The 25,059-nt window shown below is 38.9% G+C and overlaps 1 long non-coding RNA gene across 2 annotated transcripts in view; it reads right to left on the bottom strand.

The window, feature by feature from the left end:
- The window catches only part of LOC141727218 (uncharacterized), a 107,305-nt gene that overhangs the window by 55,361 nt on the left and 26,885 nt on the right, over window positions 1-25,059 (bottom strand). For both annotated transcript variants that reach the window (XR_012578264.1, XR_012578265.1), the window contains exon 2: window positions 2,886-2,924. This is a non-coding gene — a long non-coding RNA (uncharacterized LOC141727218). The remainder of the gene's footprint in view (window positions 1-2,885; window positions 2,925-25,059) is intronic.

Here is a 25,059-nt window from a genome sequence, read left to right as displayed (position 1 = left end):
AAAAAGAAAATTAAATTTTTTTCTTAAGCAATAATGTTTTCTGGATATCTACCAACATCTTTGTGCTTCTTAAAGTACATTTTAGGCTTCAAAGAAAGTTTGCTGTTTATCTGTTGCTAGTTATTCACTGTGAACTATGACCTACCGAAGACCTGGGCAATCTGCAGTCCACCAAAACAATCCTCTTCCTATTAATTTTCTCACTGGGGAATAATCTTCTCTTCTGGCTATTTGGTTGGCTAGATGAGCTACTACAGTTACACACAAGCTACTCTCAAGTTTTGAGTTCTTTCCTTTGAATGTGTCAGCTTCTGATGATTCATGTATGTGTTTGTTATGGTCTCTCCAGCCATATCCAGTTTAGAGGTAAATAAGTAACATACTGTCTTCTTTAAATTCTAAATAAGGCAGAAAATAACACATGTACAAATAGTATTTAAAAATCTCTCAAGTCACAGGTTTTATCTGGCCATTCTAATCTGTTCAGATACTGTTCTGTCAGGAAATATAGGGACAGAAATGTAATGATTTTCCTGCACCATTTTTGAATCATAAATAATGTACCATCAAATGCAGTGTTCAATTTTATATTTTATTTTATAAGAAAAAATAATTAATTACATCATTGATATGTTTTCAATTTCTCTGTAGACTGTTTTTTCCACACAATGTCTTTATAAAATTATTCAAAATATAGATATTATCGTGTCTCTTTGCATTCACTTCAAGTAAAAAAATAAAAGGTAATGATATATATTATGTGTTTGCTCCATTTTACTTGGAAAAAATAGATCTGTAGTCACAAACTCATATGATCCCATTTGAACACTTAACATTTGAAAATCAACTTTTCATGCAGAATAGATAGAATACTTTAAACTGCTGAAAGTATGAAATACATTGCACGGTTAACATTACTACCATCATTTTAGATAAGATACAGGGCAAGAACACCAGTATATTGCATACAAAGCTTTCATTTTCACTTAGATTAAAAATTTAAAAGAACAGCAATTCCTAGCTTTACAAATATAAATTGGCAGGGTTTAAACTACAAGTTGTAGATATGTCTAAATTTTAAAACTTGTATAAACAAGAATTTCTGGCTGCAAATCTGTGTTATCAGTGATTCTTGGAACCTGGTTAAGAAATTCTGTTTGTTCTTACGTGCTCACTGAGTGCAATTCAGCTGGGTTGGATTCATTAGTGCTACAATTCAGTAAGTCTTATTCCCTCTTGACTCTCATTGAAGCCATAAAAAATTTTCAGAGAGACATTTGAACCCTGTACACTTTGTAAACTATATACAAAGACTTTGTGAATTTGAATTATTATGTAATTATAAATATCTTTAAATAAATGCAGTTATCTCTGGTTCTATTTAATTCCCAGTCAGAACTTTGGCTGATTGTCAATTGTAACATAAACATAAAAAGTTAACTTTTATTTCTCACTGATAGTGCTAAAATATAATCAAGATAATTTTTAGAAATCTGGTAAAAGTATTTTCTCCCAGGCAGAATATTTTTATGTAGGCTTCAGCCTGAAGCAGATTTTTCATGGCAGATTTCTCAAAACAGAAATTTCTAAGAGAACTGCTGACACAACCTTCACTCCTACATAGTAGTATGAACTTGCCACCGTAATAATTAAGCAATTAGGCATGACAGAGAGTGTGAATTTCCTGATATAATCACACCCCTGGGGTATTAGAAGTCATGATCCAGAGATAAGTGGTTTCAATCCCCCAAGGGTGTGATTATCTTATGATAACCACACCCCCTGGAGGAAATTTATAAGTCACATAAAAATCTTCAGTGTAAAGTAAAAAGTGCTGGTATTGCAAGAAAAAGTCTGGATACAGAGAGTGCTATGTGGTTCTTCAAATAAAGGAAGAATTGCGATGCACAACAGTATTCATACAATTACCCATCAGTCCAATCCATTTTACTGGAAAGAATATCTAAGAACATTGGATGGGTACATCCAGACTGGGGAATGGGAAGTTGAAAAACAGTGTAATGGAAAGGGACTTGGGTCCCAGTTAGCATCAAGTTGAACATGAGCCAGCAGGGCCCTGACAGCCAGGAGGGCCAAGCGGGTCCTGGGGGGCATCAGGGACAGCATGGCCAGCTGGACAAGGGAGGGAATTGCCCTGCTCTGCTCTGCTCTGGAGCAGCCTCACCTCCAGTGCTGGGGGAGTTTTGGGTGCCACAATAAAAGGCAAGAAACTGTCAGACAGCGTTCAAAAGAGGGTCATGAAGATGGTGAAGGGCCTTGTAGGGAAGCCATATGAAGAGGGGACGAGGGCGCTTGGTTTGTCCAGCCTGGAGAAGTCTGAGGGGAGACCTCATCACAGTCTGGAACCTCCCTGTGAGGGAAGAGGAAGGGCTGGTACTGATCTCTTTGTGGTGACCAGTGACAGAACCCAAGGAGACAGCCTGAAATTGTGTCAGGAGAGGTTTAGGTGGGATATTAGGAAAAGATTTTGCTTGTGTATGAGCACTGGAACAGGATCCCCAGAGAAATGGTCCCAGCACAAAGCCTGATAAGGTTCAAATAGCATTTGGATGATACTTACTCTCAGGCATGTGGTGTGACTCTTTGGAACGGTGCTATGCAGGGCAAGGAGTTGCACTTGATGATCTATGTGAGTCCCTTTCAACTCAGCATATTCTGTAATTTATTGTAGTCTTTCTCCAACATCCAATGTAGCAAATACTGCTTTAAAACTTTTGAGATTATCTCAAAAGATAGAAATGTAATCTCTATTTGAGACTGTTTTACTTCCAGACAAGAATGGCCTTCCAAAACATCGTGGGTAATTTTATCACGAAACTCATGCACGGCACAAGGTAGCAAATAATACATCATCTCATACTTACTTCTGAAAGTCATATTGGATGCTCAGGAGTGATGCTGGACTGCAAAAGGAATAAATTCCTTTTCATGAATTGATTCCAAGCAAAAGCGAAAAACGCAGTAACTTGAAATCATACAGTTTAAAATAAAAATAGCCTCATCTGTTATTCACCTTGGCTTCTCAATTTGGCAGTATAATTTGAAAACCAAGGTTGCCTACCTTTCTGTTGTGAAGAGAACACCACTTACTTCTAAAAGACCCCTGATTTTGACGCTGCTCTCTCTTACTTCCCCTGAAATGTCATTCAGCATTTATGAACACTGATGTTTGGTTGATCAAATCAAGATATTTTGGAAATGACTTCTGCACAGTTCCAACTGTGCTTACACCGACTGATATATGTAAACTCTTTGGCTTACAGCAGCCTTACACAGACAGACCTTGATGCACCTGAAGTGCATTATGCATTCATGTTTCTACTGTTTTACAATACACTTCTACACAATAAAATGTGTAGAATTGTAGATATATAATAAAATGTATTGCATACAGTTATTCCACCATTACATCAAGATAATGTAAACATCATACACTCACAATCAGCGAGCAGGTACTTTTTCTTTGTAATATTTAGCATTAACGTGCTGACATGCTAAAGACTTTAAAAAATTGACTGAAAAGTTTTGGGTATTGGTCAGGTTCAGCTTCATTTTCTTGTTCCACCACTGTAATTTGATACAAACAGAAGTCTCCTCAAGGAAGATTTTTACGCCTGTAAATAGTCTCAAAGTTTGCTGTCCTGTATTTGTTGGAGGCCAATATTGGTAGAAGCCTCGACTGCAGTGATTGTGCCTTGGTGAATTTTACTTTCTCAAGGGATATAGACCAAGCAAAAAGTCAAGTGAAGAACTTAAACCTTGGCAAAGTAGTCTTTCAGTTGCTTAGGGAACTGGTGGATAGGACAGATGTTCTGCAAAACCTCCTTCAGGAATAAAGGTACAGAAGGGATCTGTCAGATATTTAAAGACATTTTTCTTAGAGCACAAGACCTTTTCAAGAAATCAGACAAGGACAATTGGAGACCAGCATAGATTAAGCTGAAACACAGGATGAAAAAGGATAGTCACTATAAGCAGGGACACACATTCTTGGAAGATTATGGGGATGTGGGCTGGGAGTGTAGCGATGAAACTGAGAAAGCTAAGGGACAAATCTAGCAATAAGCAAATTTGGCAGGGGATGTGAAAAGTAAAAAGTACTTCATACAGGTACATTAGTCAGAAAAGTAAGACAAAAGAAATTGTACCCCCATAAGACAGAGGATTTGATGACAGCTGACATGGGGAAGACTGAATTACTCAACATTTTTTTTTCCATTTTTCACTGGAATTTGCTCTTGTTGTATCACTTGGGATGATCAATCTCGGGGCAGAGACTAGAGTAAAGAAGTCCAGTCCCTTTTATCATAGGAGAAAATCAGGTTCAAATAATCCCATGTGATCCACTGATAAGAGAAGTAGGATGAGATAAAGACAATTTAATACATAGAGCAAAAGCCACATGTGCAAGTCAAGCAAGGAATTAATTGTTCCATGGGCAGGCAGATGCTCAGGAAAGCAGGGCTCCATCAGGCATAACTGTGACTTCAGAAGGCAAGGTCTTCACTCCAAACATCCTTCTCAGAACATTCTTCACACAGTTTTTCATTCATTACCATATTCATGACGATCATGTGGTCTCATACAAAATCCCTCAGATCATTTGGGACCACCTGTCAGAGCTGTGTCTGTTCCCAAAATCCTTGTTCTGCCTCAGCCTCATCACAATTGCATGGGTAAGAAACATCTCTGAATTATGAACACTGTTTCCAAATCCAAAACTAAGCCCTATCCTAGATACCGTGACGAAAATTAACTCTATCCCAGCTCACACTAGCCCATCATTACGCAATATGGAAAACAAAAGGGCAGAACACACTGGACAGTTTTCCTAAGACATTACAGAGTTCATCAGAGTTCTGAAGCCTTTTAATACCAGTTTACTCTGTTTATTTTTTTGTTGTCAACCTTACGTCCACTTATGTTCTTGCTGAGTTAGAATACAAGATTTATTATGGGATCCAAGACCATGGGTTATTACAAGCAGAACCAAAAACTCTGTAACAGATTTGTGTGGTTCTTAATGGCATTAAAAATCCAGGGGTTTTTAATCAGATCATCAAGGAAATTAAATTTTTTTTTAGAGTTTAGACAAATATATAGCACAACTTCTGCTAGACTACCTCTTACTTACCACTTCATACAAATAAAATCAGTATATCTGAACATTATTAATGATTTGGGAACCCATAGCTTTGCATTTTTTCTATGTAGCTTTTGTTGCTCATGTACATTCTATAAACCTCAGGATTTAGAAATTAGAATGGAAAGGACCTCTTCAAAATACAGCTGAGAATTTCCTATTACCATCCAACTCCATTTTATACTCCTTTTTGCAATACAACAGCACCGAAAAAAAGAGAAAGTAGGATTCCCTATTAATTTTAGACAAAAAATAAGTATTCACTTACAGCTGATCAGCTCTTAGGCAAAGATTTGTACTCATTAAATAAAGTTATCCTTTGTTAATGCACTGATAATATCACCAGCAACAATATCTACAGTAACAACTGTTATTTGTAGATGGGATAAATTTTCTGAGCTGTAGGATTTTTTTAAAACTCTCTTATTACATCATGTCTTACACTACAGCTTTCTTTGCTTCACCTTGCAAAACTTGTACAGAACAGTACAAGTCAATGTCACTGCAAAGAAGTGAAAAGACAGCAAGCTGAGTGATGATAAAATGAAACTCTTAATCAAATTTCATTGTGGGTTTAGCTTTAGACCTGTAGAAGCAATGCAAGCTGATCAACTTGGCAGCCAGTCAGCATTTTTGTAGGAAAACTGACATGTTTTAGTAGAAAGGCAGGAATCATTTTCATATTAGTAGTTAAACAGAACAGCTTTGTGGAGTTCTGAAGTGATCAAAACAGTGGTAAAGGAAATATTTTAGGAAATAACATTATTTTTTTTCATAATTTTTAATCCATATTCTCTGGAAAATTCAAAAATTATGTACTAATTTTATTTATAGACAGAGCCCAGGTACATTTAGCTCTCTCATTTCTCACTGTACCTGTCACCATAAGGTTGTTCCTGTCCCCAGTGGAAATAGCATATATTTAATTAAATTTGAAGTTTTTGCTTGTGTTATTTCTTGGTTTGTCTTTGGTTTGTTGATTTTTCAGTTTATCTTACAGGTGGCCAGCCAGATTTCACATCCAGGGTTTATCTAAACCCTTCTTACTTTCTGAACTGAACTGTTGGGTTGCATGCTTTCCTATCCATCCCCTCAACCATGAATTCCAAGCAGACACCATATTTTCTATCCCTTCTAATGTATCCTGTGCTTTCCTCTTAGCAATACAGTAGTGATCCGTACAGATTTTAATAAAGCAAAGATAGGAAAATTAAGTTGCTTATTGTTTTTTGTATTTTGAATTAATTTTTTTCTATCCAAACTGAAAAGATTTTTTTTTTTTAATTTGGGAAATGTTGTGGGAAACAGATTTGGCTAAAATGTAAGAGAAAGATATGGAAGTAACATAAAAAGCCATCAAGAAAAACAAATACTTTGATCAGCAGTACATTTTATTTAAACTTTGGAAGCCAAGGGTGAAGGAAAAGTGAAGGACAAATTTTAGAATTTCTAAAACAACTATATTTAAGAATTTTTGTTTAACCTTCAGTATAACCTGCCAGATATCTGAAACTAGAGGGAGTTTACAACAAAGGAAGAGATGCCTACAAAATTTTATCATATTGAAATTTATTAAATTGAAATAGAAGTAACTCTCACCATGCTCAAGAAATTGACCAAATGGTCAAGAAATCAGATTTTTTTCAGAATGACTACTTTGCACTTAATGAATACAGTATTTATTTAGTTCACAACACTCTCAAAGAAAATTCAAGATATGATCAAAACATAGCCTTGCTTTGAGTTCTCCTTCCTTTTCTTTCCTGCTTCCTATACTGTACTGCATTAACTGACTTATTAAATAAAGTCTATCTCAACCTCATACACCTATCAATCAAATGAAATCAAATGTTCAAATCAGGATGGATTTCAGCATCCCTTCTGAAAGGTGCATTAAGCTTTCAAAGAAAACCGGTATAAAGATTTTTTTTTAATAAATACTTTCAATGTTTTCATAGTGCCATTTATTTTATATTCACAGGAAGTCCCCTCCCACAACCCCCCAAATATAAAGAAGAACTTCTTTGCTGTGTGGGTGACCATGCACTAAAACAGATTGCCCAGAGAGGATATAGGTTTTCCCTCATTTGAGATATCCAAGATCCATACAGACACAATCCTGTGCCGTGTACTCTGGGATGGACCAGATGACCCACTGTGGCCTCTTCCAGCCTCACCCATTCTGTGATTCTGTAATGCAGTGATTATGCATCATAATGGGTTTAATAATTTCAATGAATAGGTGCTTCTAAAGATAAAAAAGAACACTATTGAGTGACTAAACTAATTCTTAAATCAGCAGGTTAAAGATTCAACATTTATAATACCTTTTGTAAAGGTTACCACAAACATTTCTTAACTGTCCATTTAATATAAGCCTCTGATTTTCAACAGGCTTAGAACTGACATACAGAACTGTCCAAAATTGATCAGTTTGATGCCACTTTAGTAAAAGCAGAATCATTCTGCAAACTAAAAATCACGAATCATCTATGAAAACTTTGACAACTTTGATGGCTTCCTAAACTTCATATAGTGATGACTTTAAATTTATTCCCGAAGACTAGTAATGCTGGGGAAAAAAACAGACTCAAGCAAACAGCAATAAAAAACACCATCAAAAATCCCAAACCATCTAAAAAATTTCTAACTTTGCATTATATATCTTCTAGACATCTAAAGACATGATTGACATTTTAGCTTTGCATAAATTTCTGATGTTGCTGCCAGTATTATGCTTTTCATTGCTGGCACAGCAAAAAAGTCTCATTTCATACCATATGGAGCCAGAGTAACTTTAGCACAACTCCAGTACTCCTAGATGCTCCGGTGATTGGCATGATTTCTGTGCTGGTTTTGGAATTGGTTTACATTTGCCAATAGAAATATTGAGAGTGTGCTTAGTTTGATTTCTAGACCTCCTTCTGATCTTCCACAGCCAAAAGGAAATGCCAAACTTCAGGCTGACACATTTAACCTCTAAAACTCATCATAATATAAGAATGCCCAATTTAGCACTGAATGGGGCACAATGGTGCGAGTGGCAGTTGGATTTTGGGGGGTTTAGCTCGAGCTCCTGCAGTCTGTTCACTTCCTGTACTGAATACAGGTCATGCCATGCTGCATTGCCCTGCAGAAACACTGCATTGCTGCTTTCCCTTCGGTGTGAAGGGATTTGTCTCCTCCAGAAGATTTATTCCAGTACTTACATTCACTGCCATTAATACTTGGGAAGGTATGTCCACAGTGAGCAACTGTGACACTAGAGCCAGTGCAGAATTTATAAGAAAAATATAATTTGGTGGTTAGTCCATCTCAGAAGCAAAACGTCCCTCAGGCAAATGTTGGTTTATTCTGTGACCGGGTCTGCCTAGCACTAGAAACAGATTATATGTTGCAGATAGTGACACAAATATCATGGAAATCCTGGACATCAGTTTAAGCTGCCTGGTTTTCTTCACTGAGACTTGGCCCTTCCCAGAATATATGAGAGGGTTTTATATAAATGCAAAAATCTTCTTTGTGCTTCTTTATGATCTCTCATATATCAAAGCCAACAAGAAAATACTGACACTGATGAAATCTCTTTAACTTCCATCATTCTGGAAATTCACATCCATCTGAAAAAATAAATGTATTCCATACATTTCTGGTTATTTTGAAAGCAGTAGACATAAAAATGTTATTTTCTATTATAAACTAATGCTTAATTAATATTATTTAATTAATTGCATATTTTGTTTTCTTATTTGCAGGGTATTACTAGACCTTGATTTTACCTCTCCTCCACAATCTCGTGGTTCTTTTCTTTTTCTTATTCCCTCCTTCCCTTTAGTTATCTTTTCCTCTCTTCACATCGCTCCTTATCCAAAAAGTACTTCCAACCAAACTTATTTTGCATTAAGTTGTTTCATATCAAGTTGTTTTATTACATCACTTTACCATGTACAGAAAAATCTATGACTTTTCAGATCAGATTCCCACAAAACCACCTCTACCACCCAAATCTGTCAAAGACCAATATTTGTTTTCAGATCTCTTTCAGTGCAATAAAATGCTGGCTGAGTGTGTCATTAGGAAGAACTATAACAGCAAAGGTGTTCTATATAGTAGCAGACTGTTTTAAACTCCCTTACTGGGAGCCTACCAATTCATTTACAGGAATTAATATAAAATGGTATAATATTGGCTCTAAGATAGGGACATTTACATGTAAACTCAGAACAACCTGAGACTGGCAGACTGGCAAAATGTTTCAAGGAAAACTAAATTTTAAATTTTAAAAAGTAGCTATTAATATAGTAATTGATTCATCCTTTTTTTAAGTCACTGCTATGGCACATGTGGGTAGTTAAGTCCAGATATAAACTACGATCAACTAAACACACTGTACTTCTAGGCTTTAAAAATCACTTTCTGATTCAAAGATTACAGAAGAAAATAAAATAGGAGAAAGAAAAAAAAGAAAAAGGAAATACTTATGGGATGAGAGCAGAGCAAAGTTATATTTGTATATAGCTCTTTAAAGAAGTGTTAATGTCTCTGTTTCTTGATTCTGCTGGCATGGCTGAAAAAGTATCAGAATCCATAAATATTTCTGTGATGCTAAGAAGTCCAAGTCAAACACGAAAAACCCTTTCCAGGGGCTTATTACCCCATTTATCCTGCTCAAAATTAATTCAATTACAAGATATCACCAACTTTTTTTGTCTCCGTTTCATCTTGGTCTCTACTGCTTTCCTTTGGTCTAAGACATAAAGTGGATATGGAATGTGGGATTAGTCATAGGAAAAAATAATCAAGATTAACCAAGATTTTCTCCATCTCTAATTGTGCAGGCCTTGCTAATGAGCTGAAGCTTAACAATAAGTTGCCCATAGACTCCATTTAAAATACATTATTCACTTCTGCTCATAAACTGGTGTCTGCCTTAAATTTCTGAGGATATTGAGTGTCATCTGAGTAGGCATCCACATACAAGTGAAAATAACAAACCAGAATAAAAGTAATCTCTATGTAGACATGGTGGACTAGATGAAAGGAATAAAAACCAAACAAACCCTTGCGGTAGCAATGACCACATAGTATTTGAGGTTAAACAATTTGAAATAAAATGCCTAAGGAAATTTTATGATTTCAACAGAAGTTCTGGCATAGGGAATAGCACACAGATACCTTTCAGGACTGTGCCTAGTGTAATTGATCCAACCTTAGGCAGGGGAATGAGCAAATGATGCCTTCATCCAGACCTACATTTAAGCTACAAACAACATGTTTATGTACTATGTTCCTTTCTCCGCTTAGTGTTGCTCCCGTCACAGTTCAGTACATTTACTGTAGATTTTGTCTTAACCATAGTTGAAGTGTGCACTTACATGAGTTTCACAGAACATGTGTAGCATAATTAGACTATGGTGTACCAGGAACACGTGAGGGTTTTCTTGCTTTACAGATGGGTAGCCTTTTTAATTACTTCATTATATAACATCATGCATTTTAACTAGCTTCCTCTCAAAAGAAACTTAGAATCTTGTTAATCTGACTTTGTGTGTTTTCTCTTCTTTATACATGCAGATTTAAAAATCTGCCAGATGGGGTACCAACCTCTGCCAGCAACTTTCCAATTTTCTGCCACTACCTCTTATTTGAGAAAGATTTTAGAAATTTTCCCTTAAATAAAAAAATTATATTCTCCTTGTATTTTGACTTTTTTCTGAATGTAAATGCAGTGCAGTGAAAAATTTCTTACCATGGAATCTCAATATTTTATTTCACTCTTCAGATTCCAGAACTTCCTCACAAGGGGAAGCAGAGCTGCAGGCACTGATCTCTTCTCTATGATGACAGTGTCAGAACCCGAGGGAATGGCCTGAAGCTGCTTCAGGGGAAAGTTTAGGTTGGATATTGGGAAAATGTTCTTCACCCAGATTGTGGCTGGGCACTGGAGCTGACTCCCCAGGAAGGAGGTCACAAGCCTGATAGAGTTGCAGAAGCATTTGCACAACACTCTGAGGTTTGTGGTATGATTCTCCAGGCTGTCCTGTGCATGTCCAGCAGCTGGACTTTATGATCCTTGTGGGTCACTTTCAAATCTGAATATTCTGTGATTTTATGATTCTGTGATTATAAAACCCTGATTTTCTCTTTCAAGCTGTGCTGCATTCTTTGTCTGCAAGGGAGAAGGTGGAAAGGAAATATAGACATTCAAAAAATGCCAGAGGATTGCATCGCTGCTCCACATTGTCTGCTCTACTTGGTCTCCATAGACTCCTCTTTCCTTCTCTTTCTGAGGACACATAGTAGGAAAAAAAATGAAGAAAATTTAACAAAATATATTAAACAAGCTGAAAGGTCTCAAAAAGATGGTATAAATTTCTAGTGCATAGGATTAAACTGCCTTCCCCTGCCTCCAAAATCTCTCTCATCATTATTATTTAGATCAAGCAGTGAATGATGAAGGCAGACTGGGGAACGGGAGGTTGGAAAGGAGAGACAGAGAAAGGAACCTGGGGGTCCTGGTCAGTGAAAAGCTCAACATGAGCCAGCAGTGCCCTGGCAGCCAGGAGGGTCAAGCGAGTCCTGGGGGGCATCAGGCCCAGCATTGCCAGCCAGGCAAGGGAGGGGATTGTCCTGCTCTGCTCTGCTCTGCTCTGCTCTGGAGAGGCCCCACCCTGAGAACTGTGTGCAGTTTTGGGCACCACAACATAGGAAAGATATAAAGCTATTAGTCACCTTCAAAAGGAGGACCATGAAGATGGTGGAGAGTCTGGAAGGCAAGCCATTTGAGGATCAGCTAAAGTAATTTGATTTGTTCAGCCTAGAGAAGAGGACACTCATTGTGGTATGCAACTTCCTCATCAGGGAAAGCACAGGGACAGGCACTGACGTCTTCTCTCTGACAGGTCCAGGCACTGATCTCTTCCCGGTGACAGGTCACAGTGGAATGGCCAGAAATTGTGTCGGGGATATTTAGGTTGGACATTAGGAAAAGGTTCTTCACATAGAGAGTGGCTGGGCACTGGAACAAGTTCCCATGGAATTGGTCACAGAACCAAGTCTGCCAGAATTCCAGCATTTGGAAAATGCTCTCAGCCACTTAATGTGATTCTTTGAGCTTTCCTGCGGAAGGCCACAAATTGGACTCAATGATCCTTGCATGCTCATTTCAACTCAAAATTCCCCTTCCAGCTGGCAATGTTTGCTCTGTGTACACTAGGACATGCCTGGCCCTCTTGGCTGCCAGGGCACGGCTGAGTCATGCTCAACTTGCCATCAACCACAATCCCCAGGTCCCCTTCCATGGCATTGCTTTACAGACTCTCATTCTTCAGTCTGTACGTACATCCAGGGTTGCCCTGTCCCTGATGCAGAACTAGGGACAGTCCCTTGTTAAACTTCATATAGTTGGTGATTGTCCAGCCCTCAATTTGTCAAGGTCTCTCTGCAGGGCCTCTCTGCACTGAAGAGAGTCAACAGGTCCTCCCAATTTCATATAATCTTCAAACTTGCCAAGCATTTCTTTGAGCCCTGCAGAAACCCACTAGAGAGCTGACTGATGTCACTCCATTAACTATAACACTTTCTGCTTGACATGTGAGCCAGTTTCTCACCCATCACATAACATGGAAATCCAGGTGTATGCTGGACATTTTGTCCAGAAAGATCTTGTGTGAGACAGTAGCAAAGGCTCTGCTGAAGTCCAAAGAAGACTGCAGTGCCTGGCTTCCCAAGATCAACTCTGTGAGTTACCCTGTTTTCCTGCTTTAAGATAATTTAAGAGATGCTCTTAAATGAGTTGCCATCCTTTATGGTATTAAAATAATCCCTTTCTACCAATCAGAAACAAATACATGTCCATGCAAGTGAAAAACTAACAGTTTACTATGAAGTGAAACAGCAAGAGGCAAAAAAAATCAGCAAACACCAAAAAATAGCTACAAAAGTGATAAATCTCTTTAACTCCTCCTGGGCAAAGATAAACCTAGAATGGTAGGGTAGTCTTTCCCCATGGCTGCTAGGGGCAACCTCGTGTAGGGAGATGAAGGAAAAATGGTATCAGCCTGTAATATACGTTATTAAATAATTCGTGCTTAAAGAGACAAAGTATTTTATAAGACTGTAAAATCCAAACAAGTCTCTGACCACAAGCAGCCCAGGGACAGATGTCTACTTTGGAATCTGGAAATTCCTGAAGGTGGCAGGAGAACAATACGCCCATTTACCCATGAATGCACGTGGCCAGGCAATGAGCCGTTCTCCGCGTAATCAAGAGGCCAAGAGGCGCCCAAGAGTGATCCTCGCTCAATCGATATCATCGACCAAGATAACAGAAGTCACTGGAAAGATGCATCTGAATACACGACTTCCCCAGACATGGTCAGCACCCGCCACCACCCAGGAAACAGCAATTGTCCAGCCCTGCGCAGTGAAAGAAACTCTCATGCATATGTGGGGTTACAAAAGAAATTGGGGCACCTCTGCCTCAGGCGTGGAAAACTGTATAAAACAGCCCCTCTGGAAATGGCATTTGTGAGCAGAGGGAGATCCAGTGTGATAGAGGTCGGATCCAGGTTCACCCAGTGCCGATCCCAGGCTCGACGCTGTCTCTTTGGCTATGGGTTTTTGAGGACTGTATTTTGGTCATGGAAAATAAAATCTTTCGCATTTTGATAATTTGGCTTTTCCATTGATCATTTATAACAAGCCCCTTCCCCTTCTACTTATGTCTCCAACAGCAGCAGCTCTGCCTGCAAAGCTGGCTGGCAACTGTGGTGCTCGCTGCTCAGTCAGGGGCTGGAACTTGGTCTGGGACTGGAGCTCAGCCAGGGGCTGGAATACTGTCAGAGGCTGGAATTTTTGGAGGGACGTTGGCTGTGGTGTCAGCAGCAGAGAGGGAGCGGCTGGCTGGCGTGTCCCGGTCTCCGTACCCCTTCGCCCCAGCGAGGCGCTGCCAGCGGCCGCAGTGACCACACGGGGCACGGCTGCTCGCTTCTCCCGGCCTGGCGCCACGGACGCGGACAGGTGATGCAAAATTCTCTGGAACAATTTTTGATTGTGAAATGCAGCTTCTAGAGTTGGCACTGTTGCGAGTAGAGGCAAACCAAGCAGCCGGAGAGGCAAAAGCCACACAGCTGAAGAGAGCATGCTGCCTGGGAGCTCCAACTATAAAAGCGGCCATGCCATCCTCTCCTGTCCCCCCACACCCACCCACTCCAATTTGTGGCCACAGGGTCTAAAAGAGACAGTAAGAAATCTGGGCACAAATGGATACGGAATGCAATATTTTGTTTTACCCTGGATACCTGTTGTAGAAGGAAATCAGTTGGACAAACAGGACTTCCCCCTCACGAGGTGCTGGCTATGACCAATGACTCTGTCCTCTGGGTGTTTTACAAGACTTCCCAGAATAATCTTTGTCATTGTTTTACCGGGCACTGAAGTGAGACAGAGAGTCCAGTAGTTTATGGGTTCCTTGCTCTTAACCTTCTTGAAAACTGGGAAAACATTAGACAGCTTCCAATCAGCTGGGACCTCTCCAGAATCCCAAGACTGTTCAAAAATCATTGAGAGAAGCTTTGTAATAAAAGCAGCAGCTAGCTCCTTGATGATTCTTGAATGAATATCAGATAGACAATTATACATTTGGTACAGCTGTGAGGTTTATCTGGGTCTATAACCATTATATTTGCTCTGCTTAATACAGTGTGCTACAAACTAGTAGCTCAGTAAGTAAACATGTAGGTAATCACAAACTTTTATTTCTTGACTGAAAAAGCAATTATCAAATGTAAACAATCTGTAAAACAGGGAATCACTGAGATTTTGTTGTTTGGCAAGTCATGGGGAAAAAAAGAATTGAATGGAAGAGTTACATTCAACTATACTTAGGAAAAATCTCTTTTAGCAATCGTAAGGACTACACATTAAGAAGTGAGCAAAGAGCATACACTAGGAAGTATGTTTTTAAAAATACAATCTGAAAAGTACTGTAGAGAGCTGTAAGGCAAAATAGGTGTGCCATCTAGACAGACTTGTGAGCTATTTTACTACTGTTTAGAGACACTGGAAAACACTGCTCTGAATCTGTTTGGCCTGGTGTTTCCAATTAAACGACATGATTCTTGCCAAGGGAGCAGTTAAGTGTATTGTATGCTGTTACTATGGTGAAACACTGTGAGCCTGCCCTAGAAGACTTTTGTATGGTACATCTCTGTTCCAAAAAAATGGATGTGAAATTATAACACAAAATTCTCCATGAAAACTACCTCAGAACTTGTGATGTATAAGAAGTAAACATATTTTAAATATTTTGGATATTGAAAAAATTTTCTTTCTAAAAATATTGGAAAACCAGTCTGGCCCCCAGGTACATGTTTCCTGGAGGATAGACAACTAGACAACCATGACTAATAATCCTAGCAGTAACTGCTAGGATTATTAGGCATGGACTTCATCAGACATCGTAACAAAAGCTGATGAAACCATCAGATATAAAGGGCCTAGAATAGACCTCACAAAAGGCCTTCTCCTGATCTGTGAGCTGCTTTTAAAATGTCTCTTGCTCTTTGCCCTGGTTAAGCTGTACTGCTATCCTTGGCCATCATTCTCAATGTCCTGAGAGTCACATTTCACCCTGTTGTTAACAACAGCTTTTCTAGAGAAGCAATAGTCTTGGCAACTTAATGATACAATTTTAAAGTTTGCTTTCTTTACATGAAATAAGTGCAGGTGCAATTACAGAATTTGTCTTATTTCAAAGTTCATTCAAGTTCTGATTGACAGTGTACAACTTCAAATAGCTTAGCTGTTGGAGAATTTTGTTCAAACATGGCTCATAGAAAGAGGCCATGAAAATATACAGCTGATGGAAAAGTAAAAGGCAGCTGAAAGCAGCAATTCTCAAGCCTGTTTCTGTAAACAACAAAGTTCTCAGGCACATTTCTGTAAACAACAAAGTTCTCAGGCTGTTTTTTCATAACAGGTAAATATTCTGTCTTTGGCTGGTATGGGAAAGTAAAAGTAACAAACCACAGGTATTGAAAACAAAAGGAGGGGTTAATGTGTAATCTGTAACCTATGATGAGCTCGGGTTTTGCAATATGTATGAACTTGATTAACACTGTTATAAAATGTGCATGGTTGATCAATAAATCGGAGTTTCATGCTGATCCGAGGATGGGTCGCCTCCCTTCACTTCATCACTTAGCTGGGATGTGGAGGCTGGCAAAGTACTTAGAGAGCATTTATCCTCCAAGCAAGATCAAAAATTTAGACTGAAGCAATTAATGTTAGTGAAATCCAGGTCTTTCCTTTTGTAGAGAAAGAAAGTATAGAGACCTCCTATACCTTTTTCCTGATACAATGTCCTTCATTATAATATGACCTGTTTAGTGTAATTTCATTAAAATATATGTATGTTGAAAAGGATTCTTATTTATTCATTTATTATAGATTCAAAATATGTAACTTTAAGTCATCTGTTTATACATGTTACAATTGAATTTTTGCCTTTAATAGTCTGTCAAGTAGATACATGGGACAAATGTTTGTGAAGAAAGATCATGAAACATCAGTAGTATCTTTAAGTATCTGCTAGGTGAAGCAAATAATGAGGATGTCATCATGGAAGTTGTCTACTAGGCTTCCTAAGGCTTCCTTACCAGGACTATGATGATATCAATTTACTCATTGAGGAATTAAGGGACACTTCCAAGTCCACTGCCCTTGTCCTTAGTTCCTTCAACTTGCCGGAAATTAACTCACAGTATCTGAAAACTAAGGTCTGAAGATTCCTGAAAAACCTGGATGACAACTTTATGAAGCAGGTCCTAAGGGAGCAGATGAAGGAAGATGCCCTCCTTGATCTACTGCTTGCCAGAGAGGATGTCATGAGCAAAGTGGAGATTGGCCACAGCCACCAGTGTCTTGGCCACAATGATCACAAAGTGCTCAAGTTCAAAATCTCTGTTGACAGAAGGAAAAGTACCAGCAAAACCTCAGCTCTGGACACAGGGAAAGCAGATTTCAGGTTGCTCAGGAATTAGTAAGCAAGGTCTCCTGGGGAAATGTTTTTGCAGGTGCTGGGTTACTTTTTAAACATCACCTGCAAAGGGCACAGGAGCAGCAATTCCTGAATACTTGAAGTCAGGCAAGAGGGTCAGAAAGCCATACTGGCTGAACAGGAATCTTTTCTTGGAAATAAGGAAGGTAAAAAAGATAAACCCAATGGAAACAAGGGAAGAATACAGACATGCTGCTGCTAGTCTAGGGAGAAAATTTGTGCAGCTAAAACTCAGCTGGAGCTGAAGTCAGACAGAACAGTGAAGGATAATAAAAGGAGTTTTTTTCAAATACATAAATGTATTTGAAAATAGGCAGTGTAAAAATAAGAGGCAGTATAAAAATAATAGACAGTGTAAAAATAACATCTGCACACCACAGGATGAGGATGATCACCTCACACACAGGGGCATGGACAAGGCAGAGGTATTTTAAAGCATTTTCTGCCTCTGTCTTCAGCACAGGTTACAGACCAAGGGGGTCTCAGTGCCCTGAGCTGGAGGACCATGACTGTGAGAATAATCAGCTCCCAATTGACTCTGAGTTTTCTGAGATCAGCTGCTACAGTTGGACCACTACAAGTCTGTAGGCCTCATGGAATTGACCCAAGAATCTTCAAAGAGGTGGCTGATGTCATAGCAAAACCTTTCAAAGATTTTTGAGCAGTCTTGGAAATCCAGAGAGGTCCCAGCTAACTGGGAGCTGGCAAATGTCCCAGTTTTTAAGAAGAGCAAGGGGAAGGACCCCAGTAACTCCGGGGGTAAGTCTCACATCAGTGACTGGTAGAGTTAAAGAGAAGATTATTCTGGGAGGTACTGAAGTACATCTGAAAGACAATACAGTCATGTTGTTGTTTGTATTAGAAATATTAGGACTATGAGATACCATGTCAGATGGAACTGTTCATACCACATGAGTGATCTGAAATAATTCTTCTCTATTCCTGTGCTCTTCATGATTGTCATTCAATAGGGCATCGATGCTATGAACACAGGATCAATGGAAAATAGCACAATTATTCAATGTGTAATCCTGGTCTCCCATAGAATTTTAAATGAGGAAATGCTAGGCAACAAGAAATCTGTAAAACTTGGATTGTCTTCATGGATAATCATTCTATGACCCTCCCCCATCTGATTTTCTCAGAAAATATATAATTACTGTGAACTTCACACACAGCTAGGCAGTGTGAAAAGCCAAAAGAATACCATTAAAAGAGGAAAGGGATAAATGCATGCAAAGTAGGATAAGTTAATTTTCTTGTATTTCTCCACTAAAGCATGAGACTGTATCAAGATAACACTGTTATAATTTATTAATTAAACTGTACTTTGTTTGAGATTGTGTTAGATTTATAAATGCAAGGTTAAAATTTCAATCCATGTAAGAAATATTTTCACAAGAGGAATCCCAGCTACCTACATGGACAGCCCAAAGAAAGAACCACAAGGGGTTATGTCTTTTCTATATCCTGCCTCCACAAGCAGCACAAAATCACACATTTCGGTTTCAGAAAAAACGAAGTTTGGGCATATGGGATGAAAAACAACAGTGTTCCATGACATTAGATCACAGATACAGACGACCGAGGCACCCGTTCTCAGGGTGTGTGGCAGTGATGAGTCATTTTACACAGAGTTTGGGAGTTCAGTTAAAATCTGTAATTTTAAAAACTGATAGCATTTAATTTTCCTAGAATCATAAAACAGTTTGGCTTATACTTCTGTGATTGCTAAAGAAGAGACCAATAAAGATGATTATTCATTGACATCTCAGTTGCCATATCTAGAAGCCTAAATAATTATTCCATTATATTAAATAACTTGTGCTTATTTTTGACAGTTAGCTGTTGTTGAGATATGGCAGTTAGAGCAAAATCAGAATTTTGATCTTCAATTTGATGTCTTAATTGATAGATTTCATGCTTTCTTAAAAAGAAAAAAACCCAAAAAATAATTTCCAAACAAAAAGAAAAATTGAACATACAAAAGCCTCAAACACACAAACCAACCCTTTAAAAAAACCAAAAAAACTCCAACCAACACAAATTAAATCATCTTACAATAGCATGCAAACTAGAATTAATGTAAGTATAACACACTTTCAATTCTTTCCTAGGCATGGCAAAAGCATAAGTCTGGCCCAGCTATGGCAAAATTCCTACTTGGGTACTTAGCAAAATACCTGGCATTGCTTTCTGCTGTTTGAAAGGATGATCTAGATCATACAAAATTTCATACAGCTTCCTCTCCATAATTCATTAACCATAATTCAGACAAAATGCAATGCATACAAAATGGCAGAAAAATGAAATATTTTGTCAAAAAATGTAAACTAGATTACATAATGTAATCATACTTCATGTTAATATCTTTGTATAATTTGTCAAAATCACTCACAAAGCTAGACGCTGTAGGAAGATGTCTAGATTTTTTGTGTATCTAAATTCAGATCACCAACTATTATTCTAGAATATGTGTTCAGACATTTGTATTAGATACTAGTTGTGCCCAGTGAAGCAACAAATATGTGATTCCCTAATCCTGATTCAGACAGATTTTGATCTCTTCTTTGGTCACTTTGACTGGCAGAGGAGATTTTGGAATTAGACATAGCAAGATTAACTACCCATTTCAAGACTGATCCTTATTCCATCCTCATTGGCCTCTTTATTTCCAGAACAAAATCAAAGTTTATTCAGTTACTTCTTCAAGATTTTAAGACTTGTGGACTTCTTGCACCAACAGAGTAGTCCAAAATGTTGCTTAAAGGCAAGCAAAATTCAATCATATAATTTATCGCAATGCTGAATTTTTTGATCCATATTATTGTAAAATATCTGTCAGCTCTTAGAAAACAGAGAGTAAAAATGCTGTCTCCTTATAAGTCCTTTCTCCATTCCTTCAGCAGCAGAGTGCAAGCCACAATTTGCTTTCACCTGGCAGGATGTCCAGTACACCTGGTACAGACTGCCATAGGGGCGGAAGCACAGCCTCACAATTTACCTCGGACTGATCCAGGCTGCACTGGGAAAGGACGAGAACATTTGTGATACATTGATAAAATCATGTAGGGCAACACAGCAGAGGAAGTTTTTGAGAAAGGGGAGAAGACAATCCAGATCATTCTGAAAACTGATTTTGTCATAAAGTACAACAAGGTCAATAGACCTGCCTGGGAAATTCAGGTTTTAGGAATAACATGGTAAGAGGGACACCATCACATTACAATGGATATGGTTACCAAAATATCAGCCTTGTCCCCACCAACCATCAAGAAGGAAATACAGGCTTTCCTAGGTGCTGTGGGTTTTTGGAGGATGCATATTCTAGACAACAGTCAGTCTGTAAACCCTGTCTGGTGACATAGATTTCAAGTGAGGTCCTGTACAACAACAAGTTTTGAACAAATTAAAAAGGAGATTTTAAAAAGGAGATTGTTCATAGAGTAGCCCTTGGACCAGTCAGGACAGGACAGGATATAAAAAATTTGCTCTACACTGCAGGTGAGGAGAACAGTTCTTCCTGGAGTAAAGAGGTAGCAAGTGGTAGCAAGAGGTAGCCACAGCATCCAAGGGATTCTGGAGACAGGAATACAAAAAATCTGAGTCTTGCTACACCCCAACTGAAAAAGCGATCCTGGCAGCTTATGAAGGGGTTTGAGCTGCTTTGGAAGTGATGGGCACAAAGCACAGCTCCTCCTGGCACCCTGACTGCCAGTGCTGGGCTGGATGTTCAAAGGGAAATTCCCTGCCACACATCATGGCACTGATGCTACCTGGAGTAAATAGACTGCTCTGATCATACAACAAGCTTCAATAGGAAGTCCCAATCACCCAGGGATCTTGGAAGTCATCACAAACTGGCCTGAAGGTGAAAATTTCAGACTATCATTGGAAGAGGAGGAGAAGGTGACATGCTGACGAGGCCTCGCCATATAATCAGCTACCAGAACATGAAAGGTGACACGTTCTCTTCCCTGCTGTCTTTAAGTGATATATCAAAAATGGAAAGCTGCATTATGCTGTGGCAAGTTGCAGAAGCTATTTAGGGACAAGGGGGATTAAATCAGGTTGCAGTGCTGAAAAACATCCAGACGGCTTTAGATATTGCTGAACAAGAGGAATGGACAGCATTCTACACTGACTTGTAGATGGTAGCCAATATTCTGTAGGGGTGGCTGGGTTGATGGAAACAGAACAATTAGCAGAACAGAGGTAAAACCATCTGAGCTGCTGCAGTCTGACAAGATGTCACTGCCTGGAGAGGAAAGCTGGCTATAAAAGCACCTCACGTAGATGCACAGGCACCTGTGAGCTGGGCTACTGAAGAACATCACAACAATGGACAGGTGGATTGGGCTGCCAGGATTAAAGTGTCTCAGGTGGATGTGGACTAGCAACAAAAAGGTGAATTATTTCTGGCTCAGTGGGCCTAGTTACAGGGAAGAGATGCAACGTACAGGCAGGCTTGTGATCAAAGGACAGACTTCACCACAGACACTATTTCCCTGGTGACACATATCTGTGAAGCATGCTGGAACCAAGCAGGCCCAGCAGGTAAAGCCTCTGTGGTATGGGGGAAAACCGGCTAAGTGACAAAATCATGCTCCTACAAACCTACCAAGACAAGTTCTACATGCTGACAGTGGTGGAAACAACCACTGGATGGCTGGAGATGTGTCCTGTGCCTCACCCCACTGCCCAAACACCACTTTGGGCCTGGAAAAGCAAGTCCTGTGGTGACATGGAACCCTAGAAAGAGGCCTGCCAGACTGTGGGGCTCATAGACCCCTGGGCCAGAGAGCACAATTTTTAATGGGTATCATATTTTTTACCATGCAACAGCCTCTGGGAAAATGAAACAGCACAGTGGAACATTAAAAACTACACTCAGACATTGGGATCTACTTTAATGAAAATCATCTGGTTAGGATGTCATTTCCTTCTTACTCTGGTCCTTGAAAAAGATAAATTATGTAATTTAAGAGGCATGATCCATAACTGTTGCTAACCCATGGCAGGGGGGGAAGCTGCTGCTCCTGCTGCTGTTGCGGTCACCCCACGGCTGCCCAGGGCAGCCAGCCCTTGTCCACAGTGACCCTGTCTGGACCAAACAGCTTCCCAGGCACCACTGGCCCCACTCTGGGGAAGGATGGGGTGGGGCTGGTGCCATTTTTGTCTTTGCCTCAGGCCACTTGGGGCCTAGGTTAGTACCTGAATCACTCTCATTTTGTGTACTTTCCATATAGTTACTATTCATTACTCTTTGTTTTTCTTATTTCATTGATGCTTTGTTTTGTTCAAGTAAATGGTTCATATCTGAGCTCAGAATCTCTGCTCCTAGACTCCCTCTCACCAGGAGGGAATGAGGAGGAAAGAGAGTAGTTTAAGTGGAGTTTAATTTTCCAGACAGATTTTTTTTTTTTTGCCAGCACAAGTGGAAACAAATAGATTTTTCTTTTCAGTTAAAGAAATGACCACCAAAAAATTAATATAATATTATAAAAATGAAGTTTTTACACTGTGATCTTTTCAGAGCAAGGTTTCTATAGCCCTAATCAATCTGACTTTTTCCCTCTGTTTCTCCTTCATAGCAGAGATGTTATTTCTTAGACCTGTGAAAGAAAAAGAGGATAAATGTAATGCTTTGTTCATTTTAATGAACAAAATCTGTTTTATCAGTCTTATGTGGTCCAGAGGTTCAGAAGTATTTTCAATTCTGGCAAGTTCCTGCTAGTTTTATTATTTCATTGTTTGACTCATGTTTGTTGGAGGCAAAGATTAAATTGTCAAAGAATAGGCATAGAAAAAGAGGTTTCAAGAAGTTAACTGATCTGTTCTCAACTGTACTTAAACAGTCCCTGACAGACTTTCTTTTGCCCTGTAGTACAGGCTGCCAATAATTTCATCAATTCAAAGGAACCTCTTTGAAAATTCATAGGCTTGAACAAGAGGGTTGTCATACACAGATCTCCGTGGCAACTTAAACAAAAGCATCTGTAGTTTTAACAATGACAGCCATCTGGATACGATGAAAATATGTAATGTTTGTAATGCTGGAGCTAATTTGTTTACCCTGTGAGAAATTTAACGCACCTCATGATCACTCTTACTGCAGCTGAGAACACGAAATCCTCTGTAGGAAGAAGGAGGCATCAATTCATGTGGCACTCGTGATCTCTGTGCCATATCAAATCTAAAGTGGTGATTAGGACCAGAAAACATAGGTGAGGGGGAACCAACCACCTCAGCATGTATCTCCTGGCCAGAGATTTTTCCATAGACTCTTTCTCTTTTCCCAAACAGAAAGAGCAGTCAGGTTATTGATGGGTCACTGTGCTGTGAAAAAATTTATTTCATATTAGATTACTAATATTTACCTATTTTTTTAGCACTGATGGGAATATGGGGTGTTATCAGACTCAAGCCCAGATATAGACTTTTAACTTCTCTTCATTTGTGCTGCAAGAGCAGGTCAAGCTCAGTCTCTTGGGTTATGTTCCTTGACCTCCAGAAAAATCAGCAGGGAATTGAGGGTAATCGCAAGCAGACAGAAAAGGCTCAAGTAGTTGTTGCCTTTCAGATATCTAGAAAATTGTTATTGAATTTATGTTTTAGAAAAACATCATTCATTTATGCTGTATTTCTTCCTCTTATTAAGTCACAGTGCTTAGAACAAGTGCTATCACAAGAGTAGGATATCCATTAACCATGTTTACCATGACTCTCTAAGAGTTTTCAGAGCATCCCTCAAACCTGATGTTTAGATCTAAAATTCTCAGCATGTTCAGCAGAATGTTCACAACACAGCTATCTGTTTTTAGAATAAGTGTCTTTCCCTATTCCAGTTAATTGAAAGCAATTCTCAATCACCCTCCTGTGTTTAAAGTATCTGGATAAAGTTATAGTGGCAGAAAAGTCTCAGGGTTTTAAAGACTTATAAACAACATAGTTGTTTGAACAGCTGACAAATAAATTCAAGCTCCCCAGGATACTCTTGTTTAGGATTTTCCCAATTAGGCATTTTATTTGATCTCTGGGTCTGGGTGAGCCACAATTCTCAACAATTGAAGAAGAGATTAATGGACTGGATACAATGGCTAATTCCTCTCCAGAGTTTTGTTCATTGCTTGTCTTTGCTAATTTAATACCATTATATTCAAAGTGAAATAAATCAAAATGAGAATTAGGCTTAGTGCAACCAGCCTTTGAAGGGAGTTTAGAGATTCCAGATCATAAGAGTTTTTACAATTCTAAACAAAGCCATTTTTCTTATGGAATGTTGCAAAGATAGGCTTGCAAGAAAGCTTTTGTAAGAAGACAGAAAGTTGCAATTTTACCTGTTAGACAGAAATATAAAATCACTTTAAGACAGAGACACTTGAAAAAGGAAAATAAGAACTGAGTCCCCAAAATATTAAGTATTTAAAAAAGGTCTGGGGAGCTGGAGCACCAGGAAAAATATTTGAGGGAAAGCCAGTGCAATGTAGGACACAGACAAAGGCAAAAACAGTTTTGTGCTTTGTTTGTTGTGGGTTTTTTTTCCTTTAATGGCTGCACTTGAATCTGAAATTAAGCACAGCAGGTAGGAAGATACTGAAGGGATTTTAAAAGGTATCACACATCTGTATGCTAACTGAGTTTGGTTTTTACCCATAGAGATGTGGACCCCACAGTGTTTACAGTCACAAATGGGAATTGTGTATTTCCTGCAAGTATACTGTGTCCTGTTGACCCACTATAGAGCAGATAACTTCTATCTCTTAATTGAACTTGGCTTTGTTTTAAGAAACAGGTTTTTTTCTTCAAAAATATATTTTACCCAGGTTCTCTT

The sequence above is a fragment of the Zonotrichia albicollis genome, chromosome Z, assembly GCF_047830755.1.
Source record: "Zonotrichia albicollis isolate bZonAlb1 chromosome Z, bZonAlb1.hap1, whole genome shotgun sequence".
Classification (NCBI taxonomy): domain Eukaryota; kingdom Metazoa; phylum Chordata; class Aves; order Passeriformes; family Passerellidae; genus Zonotrichia; species Zonotrichia albicollis.
Note: the sequence above shows the minus strand (reverse complement) of the source record. Positions and strands in the feature narration are given on the sequence as shown.